At 41.0% G+C, this 16757-nt stretch overlaps 1 protein-coding gene across 10 annotated transcripts in view; it reads left to right on the top strand.

Moving 5' to 3' along the window:
• mef2cb (myocyte enhancer factor 2cb) overlaps positions 1-16757 on the top strand; it is a 70479-nt gene that overhangs the window by 10962 nt on the left and 42760 nt on the right. Inside the window, exon 1 of one of the 10 annotated variants that reach the window (XM_069178020.1) lies at positions 8682-11538. The exons of 8 other annotated variants lie outside the window; for them this stretch is intronic. The gene's annotated coding sequence lies outside the window, so the exon portion shown is untranslated. Of the gene's footprint in view, positions 1-8681; positions 11539-16757 lie in introns of those variants that run through there. One more of the 10 variants, XM_069178012.1, reaches the window with a different exon arrangement.

Below are 16757 nucleotides of genomic sequence, written 5' to 3'. Positions count from 1 at the left end.
TCATAATTAAATTCAAAAAGAGCAAATGTTATATTCATCCTTTTTAAACCACAATACAGAAGAACACAATTTGTTTGACTTATTTTAGTGTTAACTCAAGCAGAGCAGAGACAGTGAACAGAACTGTAAATCAGTGTTTTAGAGAAGTTTTGGCGAGTTCAGGCTGAATGACAATTTCTTCTCTGTGACTTTGTGACTGAGATTGACGTTATTACACTACAGTGAGTGGGATATATTTAGTTCAGTCTCATGTTGCTTAATTTAACCTGTTGCAGTGAGAGGATTAATATTGACACCATAATTAACGTGTGGCAACTTTCACAGGTTGCAGCTTCAGAATTAAAATTGGATTATTTATTTTGTACTTAAAGTGTGCAGATATGAGGCCCACCGATGATTTACAGACGAGCTGAGGATGGTTCTAAAATTTAAAATTATAACAGCACACCTCATTTTAATTTAGAACGATTATTAAATTGACTAGGCTGTTGGCATTTAACTCATGTTCATTAATATAAGCATAAAAGTGTGTCTTTATACTCGTTTTCTTGTGAATTTGTTAATTAGATAAACAACAGTCTTATCACTGAAATAAATTACATTTTAAAAGTTTAAAAGAAACAGGTTATAAATGTAGAGACAGCTGCCATTTCTCAAAATCAATAAAATTAATACAATAGTCACAGAACATTTTCAGATTGATAAGAGCTATTACATTTTAAATACAGAGATGTGGCTGAGCTATTTTCTAGCTTCTCAGGAAAAGTATTATTTTTAAGTAGTAAAGTGTGGCTGTCTATCACAACATATCAACCTTAATTTGTGTCTCTGTGTAAAGTGCACTGCATACATCGAGTCATTTACATCTTGATTGCTTTTCACAGTTAGTTCCATTTGAACAAAAAAGATGCTTCTGATTTAAAGTATAAGCAACGTTTTACAAACATTTTTTACATTTTAAGAGAAATGTTAGTGTCCTGTACATTCTTTCCAAACGTTTTATAATCCTTTTCTGTTAATTGTATATTCATGAAAACAAATCTAAGTGTTTTAGTCTATAAACAGATTTTACACATGGCCTTCCCTCTTCTGACCATCGTCAATGAAGTTGTTCTGTGTGGCCTGTCTGGCCTGTTGCTCTCTTGGGATTTAGCGATAGGTTAATCCGCTCAGAGGAAGGTGAGCACTCGCATGTGGACCCACGATTACACACAGAGGACTCTGTCAGCCAAGCTCTGTAATCTCAGAGATCCTTTACAACACACACACACACACACACACACACACACACACACACACACACACACGCACACGCACACATGCATGTATGCAGTTGTGCACAGACACACACACAAATGCATTGGCAAAAGTATGTTCTGTCTATGTCCTCTGTCATTCTGTTGCGCACACACACACACACACACACACACACACACACACACACACACACACACACACACATGCACGCATCAACACCCACACTATCTGGCCTGCGCTGCTTTTGTTTCTGTTATTCTCTTAAGACCTCTCCCTCTTGACAAATCATTTGGGATTTTGGGCGCTGATTCACAAAACCAACAGTGACAACAAACTCTTAGCCTTCTCACAGAGAGGGATTAGAAGGTCACGTGTCCCTGTGATTGGCCAGGGCATTGAGATTGTCAGGGCACTTTGCTGTACACCAGGGGCTCAGCAAAGCTTTAGTTAAGAGAGGGGAAGGAACACATTGAATGCCATGCAGGGTTTTGCCATGTGTTTTCAAAGCTCTCAGACAAAATCAGCATTGGACAGACTGTTTCTAATATCTTTAATCATAAATGTCTCATATAATGGTCATAAATGTGTAATATAATGCCCATAAATTAGTTTTACTGTGAGGCAGAGTTAAGCATAACCAGAAAGAAAGAGTTAACCTCTGAGTGCTGTAAAATGTGTCCCATCAAGCTTACATCTTTTGAAAAAAAATCAGGGTTAAACTATACCACTGTGCTGCCATTTAATACTGTACCAAAGGCACATTTCAAAATTCCCTCCTTATGGAAAACCAGATCTATGAAAACATTATCCTTAATGGAATCATTCAATGTATTTATGTTTAAGCAAATAGTTTAATAGCCCCTTTTGCTATGCTTTAAAGTTTTTTTTCACTAATGGTTTCAAATATTTTGGAAGGAGTTTGCAGAGTTTGCTCAGTTAAACATCAGTAAAACATTCATTTGCAGATTGCAGGTTGGCAAGATCTGGAGGTAGATATTGAAGAACTGTAATTGGACTTCATGCCCTTTGGCTCAAACGAGAAGGTAATATAAGAGCTAATTGTAGACAAATTATATTTACCTCATATATTTAAGGCCTCGCATATAAGGAGAATATAAGTGAAATATATTTTTCCGCTGAGAGACATCGCTGTATATCCTGTACATAATGCAATATATTTCGGTTTAGCGGTATATGATATAGAATAAAGAGAAACTGTACTTTTAGTCAGTTTATCTGAAACAAATGATGTCGAAATATTAAGCCAAAGGAACATTTTTATTTATTTGTCTGTTTATAAACAGATGAAAATACTTAAATGTTATAATAACTCCAGTGCTTGTTGTGTTGTTTATTGCACAAAGCAGGTGTTCTCTGGTTTGCTAAAGAGGGGCCATAGTCACCTTTTTTTTTTTTTATACATTTTATAGTACTTACGAAAAGTGGAGGGCTTAACCTCACCATGTGTTTATTTACTCATTTTGAACAGATCTCACTTTCAGCATCCTAACTGTTGTGCATGTTAGAAATGTTTATCCAAACGTATCGTTTGCCTTAGGAGGACTGTCTGTATATCTTCATAAGAGCAGCAATTACTCATAAAACTTAAAGAAATAATACTAATCCAAAGTAAATAACAGAGTCCTTGAATGGTTTATGGTGGATTTAATGCATATACTTGAATGTGTCCTGGTTTTTGCATAATGATGCAAAGTATTCTTCTGTCTCTATCTAGTAATTAGCAGTGACGTTCAGCAACTTTCTCTGTACGCTGTAAGTGGATGGGGGTGTATGGGGTTTGTTCACTGGGGTGTTAAAGATCACAGAGGAATATATCAGCCTTTGATGTTTAATTGTATTGTAAAACACACTTTAGAATATTTCTGCATAAAGTAGACTTCTGGCTGTGCTGTGCTTTGTGTTTGCCGTTTCTTTGTGTGTTTGTCTGTCAGTATGTGCTGTGTGTCTGGGAGGTGTGTGTGCATGCGGGTGCGTTTTCAAGTTTGTGTCTTGTCTCTGTATTTGTGCGTCAGATTGTTTGTGCTTTTGTGTTTGTTTTTTTTTTGTCTGAGTTTTGTGAGGTTGTTGCTGGTGTATATTCAAATGAAAATGCGTGTTTTTCTTTTTCTCCTTTATTCTCACACTGAAGATGGTAGGATTTGATGTCTGGGATGATGGAGCAGTCTGGAAAACAGTGTCAGTGTGAGGGCTGAAAAGGCAAACTGAGAAGACAGATGCACATGAAAACAGAGAAAGACACACACAGAGAGAAAATGTAGACAGAAATCTGTTTGAGCTGAGGTTAGTTAAGAGCAGAGCCACAAATTATTGACCCCTGTTCAGGTATTCTTCTTGAAAGCGTGATGCTTTCGTGATGTCATGCTTAACACACTGATCTAGATGAACAGGATGTCCTGCCTTCTTCATCCTGTTTCCTGTTTTCTGCTTGGCCTGTTGGTCATTATTACAGCAGCTGCCTGCTGGGTGGTCTGTGCTCAGCAGTGCTGACCACACAATCATATCGTCAGCTGCAGCCCACCTAAAGAGACACCCATAACACCTCACCATAGTTGAGGCCTGCTCTCTGAAATATTTGGACAGGGAGAGAGTACAGGGAGGCGAGAAGGCTGGAGGAGTGCAGGCAGCAGAGGACTTCTTATGATAAGACAAAGAGAAACATTTAGAGAAGAACAGAGGCTGGATTTCTTTGTCGAAACATTGGATGGTTCAGATCAGGCTGAATGCCTCAACATCAAGACTTAAATGTTAAAAATGGGAGCTAATTAATAGTTAACATGTTTATAAATTACTTCATTAACTTCCCCACTAGACACTTTAGTTACCTTCCTGAGAGATTTTTAAGTTTATTTCTCAGTATTAGTAAAACAGACAGAATGCAGTCGGCCTAATTTGTAACACATACACTAAATCAGTAATAGCTGCTCTGTAAGATGTGGAACACCCAAAATTTACTGGGGGTCTATTTTAGTGAGTTTTAGGGATTAGTTTTAGGAAGAAGTGTTTGCTGTCCATGTTCCTAAAGGCAGTGACAGAGGGCATGTTCCACGATAAAACACCATACCTGACCTGTAAATGGTGAGGGGAAACTCACTATCTCCCTTTGGTGTGGGACACGTTTGGAATACACCCAATGCCAACAAAAAAGAAAAGAGGTGTGGAGAAGGAGGGGACAGAGTGAGAAAAAAAAACCAACGTAGAAATGTTTTCCAGTCGCCGTAATTTATCTTTGTCACAACTGCAACATAGCCGAGTCATTCTGCAACCGAGTCCAGTGAGACGCACAGAGGTAGCTCTGTGCCTTGGCCTCACACAAGCTCACATCCATCTGAAACCCCTGCTCACTCCGCTGCCACAATCTGCGCCACCACTGCTCCCCATCCACGCTGCTGCTGAGCTTCACATTGCTATCGGGTATTTTTAGCAGATCTTGTGTTCACACAGAATTCAGGAGGAATAAGGACTGGAATTACACAGGCTTTTGTGTAATGAAACAATGTAATGCTAAATTTCCAATAATAGGCAGCGCGATTGATATATCTGTCTCTTTTTTTTCCACTTTAAGGAAGAATGTTAGAGTCTTAAATATGATGCTTGTTTTTCACGGCAGTCTCAGATATCTGGGCAACGTCTGTAACATCAGGAGAGATTCACTGTTCAACTCCAAGGGGACTATGCTGCTGAAAAGGCTGTTAACACTGTCTAAGTCGAGAAAAAAATTATTTAAGAATCAATTTTCAGTGCTCTCCCTCTTTTGCAGAGCGTACAGCTTAACCAGGCGGTGTCCTGCCAAAGTCCACAACACTGTTCCTTTCCACTGTCATCTGTGCCATTCCCACACCAAAGACCAGCCTGTAAAATAATGTGCAGCACAGGACTGTTTTGAACACTTACTCAGCTGACCAAAAAAAATAAAAGGGAAAGCAGGACAAAGAAAAGTTGAAAGAAAAAAAAAAAGATCAGCTACATGAAAAATAAATTACGATCAAACTTTTCAGTTAAGGTGTATCCTACTAAAATACAGTAACATAGAGCAACATTAAGTGCCCTGAGGGTGGAGAGGAGCAAAGCAACGCCCACCACACAACCCTTTTCTTTCTTTCTTTCCTTTTTCTTTTAAAATTTTTTTCTTTTTCAGCCCGGCTCCTTCTGCCCTGTGATGTATGGCTTTTTCCTACAGTGGCTCTTCCAAAGTGCAGCTCGTGATGTCATTAATTTTATTCATACTTTATGGATGCTCTGTCTGGAAAAAAACGAGAGAAAACGGAGAGGGACGATGTGAGAAGAGAGGGAGGAAGATAGAGGCCTGGAGAGGCAGAGAGAGAGAGAGTGGAGAAGAAGAGAAGAGATGGTGTTGCGGAAGGAGATTTTCAGTGCAGTTTCATGTATAATGAATGAGGGGGCACTTTGTTTGAAACTCCAGCCCGGCGCTTCACTTCAAGGTTTGCTGGGCAGAGTGGGGCCTTGTGATCTCACACCAGCCACTCTCTTTATCCTGCCAATAGATGCTTTCACCTGGCACTGTGGTTCAACCCAGTGGAAAAACAAATAACCTTGTGTGTGTATAAGAGAAACACAGAGTGAGAGAGGGAGTGAGAGAGAGTAGTAACAATGGAACAAGGGATTGGGTGGAAAGGGTGAGGAGTGGGTGAGAGGAAAGAGGTGAGTTTGTATAACAGCACCAATGCAATGACGGCCAGACGATACTGAGGAGAATACTGGCACCTAGCCCACACTTCCTAAATAGTGCTCTCTACAGAAATAGCTCAGCCTTGATATTGACTTTTGTCTGCTGTGTATGTGTGTGTGTGGATGTGCACGTTTGAGCATGCTCAATAAGAGGACATAGATGGTTTCATTGTCTAGTGAAGACTTTTTCGCTTTGTTGGTGTGCATGGATATTTTTCTGTTCCTTATATATGTGTGTTGGCGGGCATTAAAGTGTGTGAGTAAGGGAGTATTTATTTTGCCTTCATTATTGTGGATAAAAATGGCCTCTGTCTTATTTTTGGCCCAGTGCTGGACTCATGGTTTTATAAATAGCTGAGGAAGTGCGGGGGATACCTGTCGTGGCTCCAGCCTCCCTCCAGCAGAGTCCCAGTTCCTCCACGTCACATCCATCCACCGCCGGCCCACTCAGGGCTACGACAGAGCAGCCCCCCTGGGGGCCGAGCAAACAGGATGGGGCTCAGATTGAGGGTGTGAGAAAATCGGTCTCCCGGGTAATGCACAAAAGGACTTGAAGTTTAGCTTTAGAAGCCTTCATGAACACTGTCAAGTTTTGTAAAGTGCAGATTAAAAACTACAAGCTCTCTATAAATACTGAGACCAGTGTAAGGCTTTAAGAGGAGTGTCTAGAAGGCATCACAACAGAATAGTCTTCAAAATGAGAACTGTGTTTTTCAACATTTAGTTACGAGTGTACGATCATCGAGGGGAGTTCTCTCCTCTCTGCTGTCTGTGTGCTGAGATGTCTTGATAATTCATTTCTGCGTCTAAAGCATATGTGAACAGACTTTCTGTCTTTTCGCCACTCCTGTACACTGTTTCCCTCAAATTCTGCTCTGATTTGACTCAGAGGGCAATGGGAGTTGAGTTCAATAAAAAAAAAAAAAAAAAAAAAAAAAAAAAAAAAAAGTGTTAGCATTGAGAGAAGACCTGGCTTACTATAAGCATGTATGCTTCTCCATCTAACAGTTATTTGTTTCTGGAAGGTTCAGATTATCTAGAGTCAAACTCATTTTTAATTTCTCAGTTATGTGGGCGACTAACATTATAAGAATGTTAGTCGCCCACAAAAATCGTTAATCCTGTTATCTTTCACTGGGCATCACACTCCTCAATTACACCATCAAATTGTTTGGTTTTGAAGCCACATTACCACCGCGATGCTCTTTCATCTGTAATTCTTTTAAACATGAGCGGCATCCCTGCTGCATCCTAGCCGAAGATATTGTTCCCCCTCTAAATGAGTGACACTCTGCATCTTGGCCCCTCATAAAAGGGGCCCCATAATCATATTATAAGCAGGACAGAAAAAGAGAGGGAGAAATCTTTGAAAAGCTTTACTGCCCTTGGTGGACTGTCTCTTTACACAGCCAATGAGCGATCTTTTTTTTTTTTTTTTTTTTGCGAATGTGCTTTCTTCCCCCCTTTCTCTGTAAAGGGAATTGTGCTGCCTGTTATTAATGGGCTTTTGACAGCTTAATTTGATAAGCGGGCTACTTGTTAAAGAAACCTTGGATTGTTCTCGTAGCAAGAACACGCTTTTTTTCCCTTCCCTCCCATGTTCTTCAAAATGCTGCCGCACAATCTGTCGATGACCCAGTTCTGAGAGATGGTCGAAAACAAGGAAGAGCAATGCAAAATCCACAGGGAGAAGAACGGAGAGAAGGCAGGAGGGTAGCTGGAGAAGGAGAGAAAAAGATAAAGTAAGAAAGGTACTTGTGGGAAGTTAACTCAAATGATTTTCTTTCTTCAGTCTCCTCCTTGCCTCCTTCTCACTCTTCCTTCTCCTGCACTGAGCAGCCTACCTTCTTGTGCTCCTCTTCCCTGTAGCTTAATCGGAGGAGAAACGCTGGGAACGATAGCGGGGATTAGCTTCCACTGCTCGCCAGCTCCCCTTGGTTAAGTACAAGTGTAATGAGTTGTTTATTTGGGATAATGCACAGTAGGTGCCGCAGAAGCCCACAGCTGCCCTCACCTCCCCCTCTACTGCTTACACAGACGCGCACACACACACACACACACACACACACACACACACACACACACACACACACACACACACACAACAGATAAAGGTGCATAAAGTAAATATATAACACAGCCAGTTATGCAGAAATGTACACGCAGCATACGCTGTGTGAACACTCACTTGCGCAGGTATTTGCACATATGTACACTCACACACTCAACGGTCCGACAAACACACACCCTCCTTCTCGTACAAATTCCCACACACAGCTGTGATGCAGGTCACTTGCTGTGGCAACTTGTACAGAGGGAGAAAAACGGGCAGTTTGTAGTTAAAGGGTTCAGTTAAGTGTGTGTGGGTGTGTGTTTGTGTGTGTATGTTCTCAGGCCTTCCTCGGGTCATAAGGATGGGGGATTTTTCTCAGGGTGAAGAGAAGGGAAAGAAATTGAATGATATGAGAAAAAAAATGAAGGGAAGAAACCAAAAGAAGGAAAAAAAGATTTGTTGTGCCCACTAGTCCGTGCATGGGTCCAATGCGCTTGTGTTCGTGTGCACCAAGTCTGTGTGTATGTACATGAAGTGGAAAAAGCTGTTGCCTTGTGGAGGGGACGTGCTCTGCTATCATTAGCAGGGGGGGTTAGGATAGGAGGGGGGCAGGCGAGGTTATGTGAACGGTGCAGCTGTGCTCGCAGCAGAGGGATTTGAGTGGAGGGGTAGGGGGGTGGGGGGGTGGGGGGACTCCAGGCAGCCAGGTCCTTCACTGAACCACCAGCTTGCAAAGCAGATGAGAACAGAGGAGAAAAATTCAACCAAGCAGCGAGCCCATGCGAACCAAACACAAGTCTCCGCTGCCCCCTCTGTCCGCCGTCCCTCCACCTCCCCCCCACTCCTCACTCACTCCTCCGCTCCTCCACTTTAGCCCTTTATTTCCCAAATAGGAAAAATAAATAAATAACGACCTATGCTTGATGGCAAGGATAAGAGGGCAAGAGAGAGGAAGAGGAAGAAAAAAAGAAACAGTCATGATTTATATACAGTGCAGTCTGCTCCTCTGCCAGCCATTTGTGGTTTTACATTCTATTTTAATTTCTGATTTTGGTCTAAATAACAAAACAAAACAAAAATAATAAAAGCAATTGTTTATTTTCACGTAAATGTATTTGGAAGTATTCAAGTTCACTGCATTTTTGTTCAGGGGATTTCCCTATGACTTGACTTGTAAATTCTGAAATCGCTCAAATTTGTTTAAAGCTTCCTTCCTACCTCTTATTTTCCTCGCTGAAAAAGTTGAAGCCCACGTAGCGAATGATGGCGAGGCAGACGGAGACCCAAACTTGCTTGTCAAGCCGTGTGATCAGTCGCTGTAGAGAGACAAGGCATAGGTGGCTGAGAGACGACAGAACACAGAATGGCATCAGTGTGCACTGCTAATGCATTCAGCCTGCCACCGTATCCAACAACAAGGCAAAATATCACACAACTCACTTCACAAGATGTTCCTACAACAACAACATCAACAATAACAGACGTATAAATGCACACACTCGCGCAAACACACAGTGATACAGTCACACACAGACATGCACACATGCATAAATAACCACACACAGCATGTAAAAATCCAACCATGAGGAACAAGAATTTGAAAGCAAACAAACAAGTCAGAATGTAAGCAACTTGTCTGAGACTTTCTGACAGAAAAATAAATGAAAAATGAAAAAGAAAACACCTTTTGTTTCATGAGAGAGAGAGAGAGAGAGAGAGAGCGTTAAAATGCTGTGGTGAACCAGACTTTCACGTTTTGGAAGAAAGAAAAAAAAAAAAAAATCTGAAAAAAAAAAAAAAATAGAGGTTCCTGGCAGATTTTATCATAAGTGTGAGCTACGTCAAGTACAATGGTGAGACATTGAGCTAAAAATAGAGTGTGGTCAAACAGCAGTAGTGCTTTGGCAGGGGTGTCATCTCTGTGTGATGCAGCGGCCTTCACTGTAGCCACATATTGAGAGCAGAGGCACACTGCCAAAGCTTGTAGATTCACAGCAGTAATTTAATATTTGTTTGTCTCTATTATTTCATTCTCCCCCTCTCTCCTTCTCCCTCTCTCTCTTGCTTATGGGGGTTAAGTAACAGTATGCTTTATCAGATTACTGAGTCTGAGGTCTCTTTCAAACCTCTCTTTGCCGTCTTGATGTTGTGCAGCTGTGCAGACTCTTTAATCACACGCTATCTTTTTTCACTCACCCTCTCCTCCTCTCCTCCCTTCTTTTCGTCCTCCCTCCTCCCTTAACATATGTTAATTGGCTGCTTTCTGTGACAAATTACGAGCGCTCGCTTTGATGAGGTCGGGTTGTGATGGTGCTGGGAGTGGAGTACAGTGGAACTGCCAGACCCTCACCAGTTCCCCCTTAACCACTCCAAAAAGGAGCGCGGCACCCAGCCGATGACTAATGAGAGGCTTGGTCTGGGTCTGGCCTGGCTCGAGCCTTGGTGGGGCCACTCCCCTAAACAGAGGCTGATCTGTAGGTACCGTATGCTGACACACGCCCTCCACACTCCATACAATCTTTCGCCTCCCCCCCTCCCCACCCCAATGCTCTCCTCTGGGAACTGTAACACACTATGAAAGTAGCAGAGTTAAGGCTATGTGCTCAAAAAGATTCATATTTATGTCAATTTTTCATTACGTAGACTGTAAAGGTTTTCATACACCCTGCTTTTTGATTGAATCGGCTACTTTAGATTTGAAGGTACCTAAATTTGAAACACGGTAGTAACATAAATTATACATGCAGCGCGTAGAACTTGTGTCTCAAGTTTACATTGAACGTGTGTGTGTGTGTGTGTGTGTGTGTGTGTGTGTGTGTGTGTGTGTGTGTGTGTGTGTGTGTGTGCACGTGTGTGTGCGCGTGTGTGTGCGTGTGTGTGTGTGTGTGTGTGTGTGTGTGTGTGTGTGTGTGTCTGTGGTGAAGACACAGTGCCTGGAAACATTAAACCAGCCTTGTTTAAACAAACACTAACAGTGGAACAATCTCTGTTTAATGATGCTCAGCGTCAACAGGGAAACAATGCTCACCAACAATCAGCACAATCAGCTTGCGGTAACAGAAAAAAAAAAAGAAAGAAAAAAAGCAAACGTGACATCATCCTGGTCGAGTTTTTAAAAAAAATCTTTTTAAATGTTACTGTTGGCGGTGGGGTGTCCAAATGTGACGCTGTTTCCCAGTAATGTCTTGCTGTGGCTTTTGCTCAGTCTCTTTTTCTACCTCTGTCTCTCCCTTTCTGTCACAATCTTTCTCTCTCCCCACTCTATGATCTAGGTTACTTGGTTTCCTAGCAGAGCACAGGGACCGGAGGAAGAAAAAAAAAAAAAAAAAAAAAAAAAAAGGAAAAACAGAAGGTCGAATCTATGAAGGACATCCTTGTTGAAGTGTGCAACCTTCTACTGCTCTGCAAATTACCCACACACTGTGCATAGACTCAAAGCAGAGCTGTGGCTCTCATTTCAGCTCAGCAAGGCTGCGACCGTGACATGTAATGCTGTTGGAGAGTCACAACAACAGGGAGAGGTACCAGTGTTCCATCAGCACTACTTGTCATGCTCATAACTTAAAAAATAATCACTTCACGCAATAGTATCACTGTGGAATCCAAACTTGCTGATGGAGCGAGACAAAGAAAAATGGTAAATTCCACAACTTCCTCATAGATCTGCCCGTCTGCACATGCTGACTTAGTTACAACAAACAAACCTGAAAACGGAAATCATTCGATTTACCTCTTCCCATCATCAAGTATGCAAAACAGATAACAACCCACGTGCAAGCACACATTTCTATATCCAGCAAGTTGACAGATGGTCGCAGATATACCCACATACATACATACATACATACATACATACTAAGGGTGACAAAATGAAAGAAAAAAAAGCAAAAAAAGAAGGAAGTGCAGGCACCTTGTGGTTGCGTGAGGGTTAGCTATGTTAGCATTAGCCTGCGGGCCTTAATTGAGGCCAGGAGGGAGCATTTAATAATTGCTGTCACAAGATCAAATTTAATTCTCCTCTCTTCACAGCCACCACTGCTGTAGGGTAGAGTGAAACAAATTGTCATCAGAGATTTCTAAATGAACAAAGCTTTTAATTAGGGTGATTAGAATTCTGTGGCAAAGAGAAAGAGTAAAGGGTGGGGTGTGATGTGATGAAATCATCAGTGGATTGTCTTAACCATGATGTCTGGTGTTGATATAATGTGGGGTGGAGAGTCGGGGCACTCGACTACTGGGAAGTTGTGCCTCCACAGAAGTAAGCAACCCTGTCTCCTAGAATTTACATCATGTATTACATGTACTAAACTGTTCTCCTAATTACATTGTGGGGGCAATCGCTAGCAGCATATTTTTGAAGCAACGCTGCAAGAGGTCTTGGCAAAAGAGTGTACAGGAGGTAGCCGTGGTATTAGGCGGGTGTACATAATGCACACAAATGTCACACCAGAGAACGAAGTTTACATTCAGACTCCTGTTTGTCGTTCGTTTTGGGCAGCACACACATGTTAGAGAAATATATTGGGTTTGGCTAAATGTAAGTAAGCACTTTCTGTCTCCAGTAACAGTGGACTTTTTGGTCTTCAACCAAACCACAATATTTCCCTAAGCTTAACCAAGGGCTACCAGTGACTAAACATAACCAGTAAAAGTTTAAAGTGGAACAAGATTGGATATTATGGCAGAATTTATTTATTTATTTTTTTTAATTAGTGAACATTTTACTGATACCTGACATGTGCGACTAGCCAAAATTTATATTTCCTTATTACAGCCGCTATTACATTTTCTTTCAAATGTACTTGTGGCCGCAAATTACTTGTACGTGAACACAATATCTAAGAATACTGGGTTGAAGTAAATGCTGGCCATGCAGCAGCGAGGCTTTAGCTTCACTTTCAGTCCTCCGACACAAACACACATACACACTCTATCTGCCCTTCTCCCCCCACTGGAGAACATTGCTAACATCCTGAGACATTGTCATACTCGGCAGAGTACATAATTGGGTGAATATGTCAGTGCTTTGTGTTCTTAGTGACATGACTCCCGGCTGTTCCTGTGGGGGCTGGGTACACTCATTGAATGGTTTATACTGCAATCGCAGTGCATTGGCTTATTGTTCGTTACAGTGTTGCTTTTTTTTTTTTTTTTTTTTTTTGTAGATAAGCAGAAAAATATACTCATCTGTACACAGAGACATGGTCTTGTGAGAGTGTGATCATTCATGTACACGTGCACATTAACTTTCTGTTCCTGTACCTTTGGTGTCAGCAGTTGGTTACACCTGGGTCCTATGGTGCACAGGGCAACAGGTGAACTGAGATGGTGGTTTACTGACTGTGGAGCGACCGACCGAGAGGAAAAGAGAGAGAGGAAGAAGGGTTAATAAAGTGAAACTTCGTGAAGTTATTTGCGTTTAAACATCAGATGTGTGTATCACCACAATCAGCACCGCTTCCACATTCAAAATCATTTCAATACCTCTTATTTTAATCCTTTCTCTGCTTTTTGTTTCCACCTTGTACTGTAACCTCTACTGAAAGTATTAATTTTTTTTTTCTCTATCATCTTTTTTATCTTTACTTTATATTTGAAAACATCCTTTACCCCTTATGTTGATGCCATGGAAAGATTGAATGTACTAAATGGTGATTCATTCCAGTCTTTCCGGGGCCTCTTCAAATTGTGACTCGCCTTTGCTTCTGCTTTTTCTTCTCTTCTCCTTTTTTTTCTGATACCATTTTTTCCATCTTGGCACAAGGCTTTTTGTGTGGCGAGTTGCGGTCCTCTAAGTTTATTTGTTTATCACTCATGGCTATAAGCCACTGTCACAACGAAAAGCTGCTGACAATTGATTGGGAATGCCTTTTTAACCACACCAGATACTCTCTCTCTCCCCGTCCCTGTATGTGTAGCTTCGCCTCGCTTTCACGCGTGGCCTCTTGCTCGTCTGCCTTTGGCCTAGCAGCTGCAGCTTTACAGCTCTTGGCCTCTTTTCAAAGAGGGGGATTGACGCATTGTGTCAAGTCATTTTGTCCTTGGGGAAGTCAGCATTGGGTTATGGAAAGATGGCTCTCACCTGTCTCCATACTGGCTCTGACGGATGGCTACCTGTCTCCATTGCTGCTCTGATGGCCCAAGGCCCGTGTTTCCTGGTGCTGAGTGAGACGTACAGCTGCCCAAACGAAGGGCAGGCCTCTGTACTCTTCTACCTCTATTTCTACCTGCTCGCTATGTTTACCTGACAAAACTCTTTATGCACAATTCAAAATCTAAATCTAAAAACACATAGCTGAATGGAATGTAGAAAACCTGATTTTCTTTTTATGTCCATTTCCATTAAAAACCATACTGAGGAAATATAGTATTATTTCCCTTTATTTGAGACACGGTACACATATGTAGAACATTTAAATATAACTGCGAGCTGCTTGACTGCTTGAATTCATAATAAAAAATAAAAAAAATACATGTACATTCACGTGAAAATTCTGTTTAACTTAACATTAAATTTTTCATGAAAAACAGAATCAACATTTTTCTTTCTTCTATTTGCATGCAATTTGAATACTGCTGAGTTTTTCTCGAGAGGCTCTTTCATTGCAAAGCATGTAATTTAGTTTGGAAATGTTAGTTTGATTGCTCTTTTGATGGACAGCTATTGCAGTTAAGGTGCTGAATGAATCAGAAGTTAAAAGAATGAAAATATTTTTGTTAATAGGGATATTGTAATCAAATATTTTTTTTTACTATTTTTATAGGCAAGCATTTACCACAAAACATGCTTAAATGTATTCAAAAATGTATATATTTTACATGAAGGCATAATAATAATATTAACAATAATAAATCCTTTGCATGAAAAATTTTGTGCCAACATTTTCAACACAGTACGTGTTTTTGCAATACACTATGTCCGTTACATCATGGGGAAAAGTTAAGATTTTGTATTTCTTTTGAAATGATGACTTAAATTAAGAATACGGCCTCATAGCCATATAAAACCAAGGACGTAGGGTCTGAGGTATTTCATATTCGGAATACATGTTACTTGTTACACGTTATTTGTCCTCATCATCTGCCACTGGAGATAAAAGGAGAGAGTGGCAGTTGGTTTTGGATTCCCAATTTATGCTCTGTGAACAGAGTGATTTAGGGAAGGAAACACCTTTAGCACCTTTGATTGTCTGTGTCTGCTGATGTCACATCCTTCCCGTGAGCTGTGTGTGTCTGTGTTTCCTGTCTTTCTGTCCTATAAGACCATGGGGCCGAGCTGTTGAACTGAGGGATAAGAGGAAAAACAGTGTTGACAGAATGACATTAGTATAGAAACCAATTAGGTTTAAAGTTGAAGGATGAAGTTTTATGTTGAGAAATTGGGAGAAATTGAGTTGTTGAGGAATTGAGAGCTCATTGTGCCGCTTGAGCTGCTACTTATAACAATACTCCGTTCCACAATGTCAATCACACTCATGAGTGCTTGGCAGAGTGTAAGTATGAAACTTGTGCCAACCACCGGCTATTGGCTCACTTTCCTCCTCATCAATAGACAGGTGTCTCAGTTCTAAGGCACAAGATTGGAAATAGAATACATGTGAAACCGTCTGTGTCTCGCTAATGATCCAACTAAACCATGATCTAATAGAGAGAGACAGGTGAAGACGTATCCTCTAACACACACAGAGGAAAACACACACACTGCAGCCTCTCAAATTCAAGTTTAGCTTAGAATGCTCACTGGGAAAAAAAAAAAAAAACCCGGAATGAACACATTATAAGATGATCCACCACTATCACTCTAATCCCCAGATGTACATGTTGCTAATCTCTTTAGCTGCTAACATGTTAAATTAGCCCTAATATCTTCTGAGATTCAGAGGCCCACCTACGTGTGGGCTACCGCCCAGGTTTAGGTCACTCTTCTCCCCCAGCATTCAAAAAAGATACAGACATTGGAGTGTGGGGGGTGGGGGCGGTGGGGGTTGAGGGAAGTAGCAGTGATAGCCATTCGTCACCCTGCCTATCTTGCTCTGACAGATGGGGAGTGCGGCGTGCCACATAGAGGAGTCACTGCCTGTAATGACATTAGAGGCACAATGAGACCTGATACACATTTTTCTGTTTCCATCCTGCCTGGCCATCGACTCGCTCCTTCGCTTGATCTTCTTCTCCTCCTCTCATTTCTGCTGGTACATCTCCATCCACCCTTACAGGAGATAAAGTGCTGTGTGCCAATATTTCCAAATCAAAAGCACAACACGCATAAATACACTCACCAACACATCCACATTTATACACGCAAACATACACATAGCTACAGCAAAAACACAAAAAAGAAGCTCTTGTTCTTGAGCAAAAAAAAAAAAAGTTCTACATGACAGAGGTGCTTTAGTAAAAATGGAGCACTGTGAGTGTCTACTCACATTCAGATTGTATTTGGAAAACTATATTAAAGCACCTTTTTTTGTTCTCTTCAAGGAAATGGGAGTTTATTTAAAAAGTGAGCGTTTATTTAATGTACCATACACCTCCTAAAAGGTTTACTTACTACATTTTAATAAGTTTAACATGTTATTTCAAATCCTCATGACCACATTCCCAAGAAGGAAAGGGGATACTTATATATATGTATATATATATATATACATATATATATGTTTCTTAGAAAACCTTCGCCAATTTTGTCATGATAATCACTTTCCCCAATTTGCTATAATGCGTAGAATTAGGATTCAAG

Source organism: Embiotoca jacksoni, unplaced genomic scaffold (genome assembly GCF_022577435.1).
Source record: "Embiotoca jacksoni isolate LCO1_2020_lvr unplaced genomic scaffold, fEmbJac1.0.p SCAF_8, whole genome shotgun sequence".
Taxonomy (NCBI): domain Eukaryota; kingdom Metazoa; phylum Chordata; class Actinopteri; family Embiotocidae; genus Embiotoca; species Embiotoca jacksoni.
Note: the sequence above shows the minus strand (reverse complement) of the source record. Positions and strands in the feature narration are given on the sequence as shown.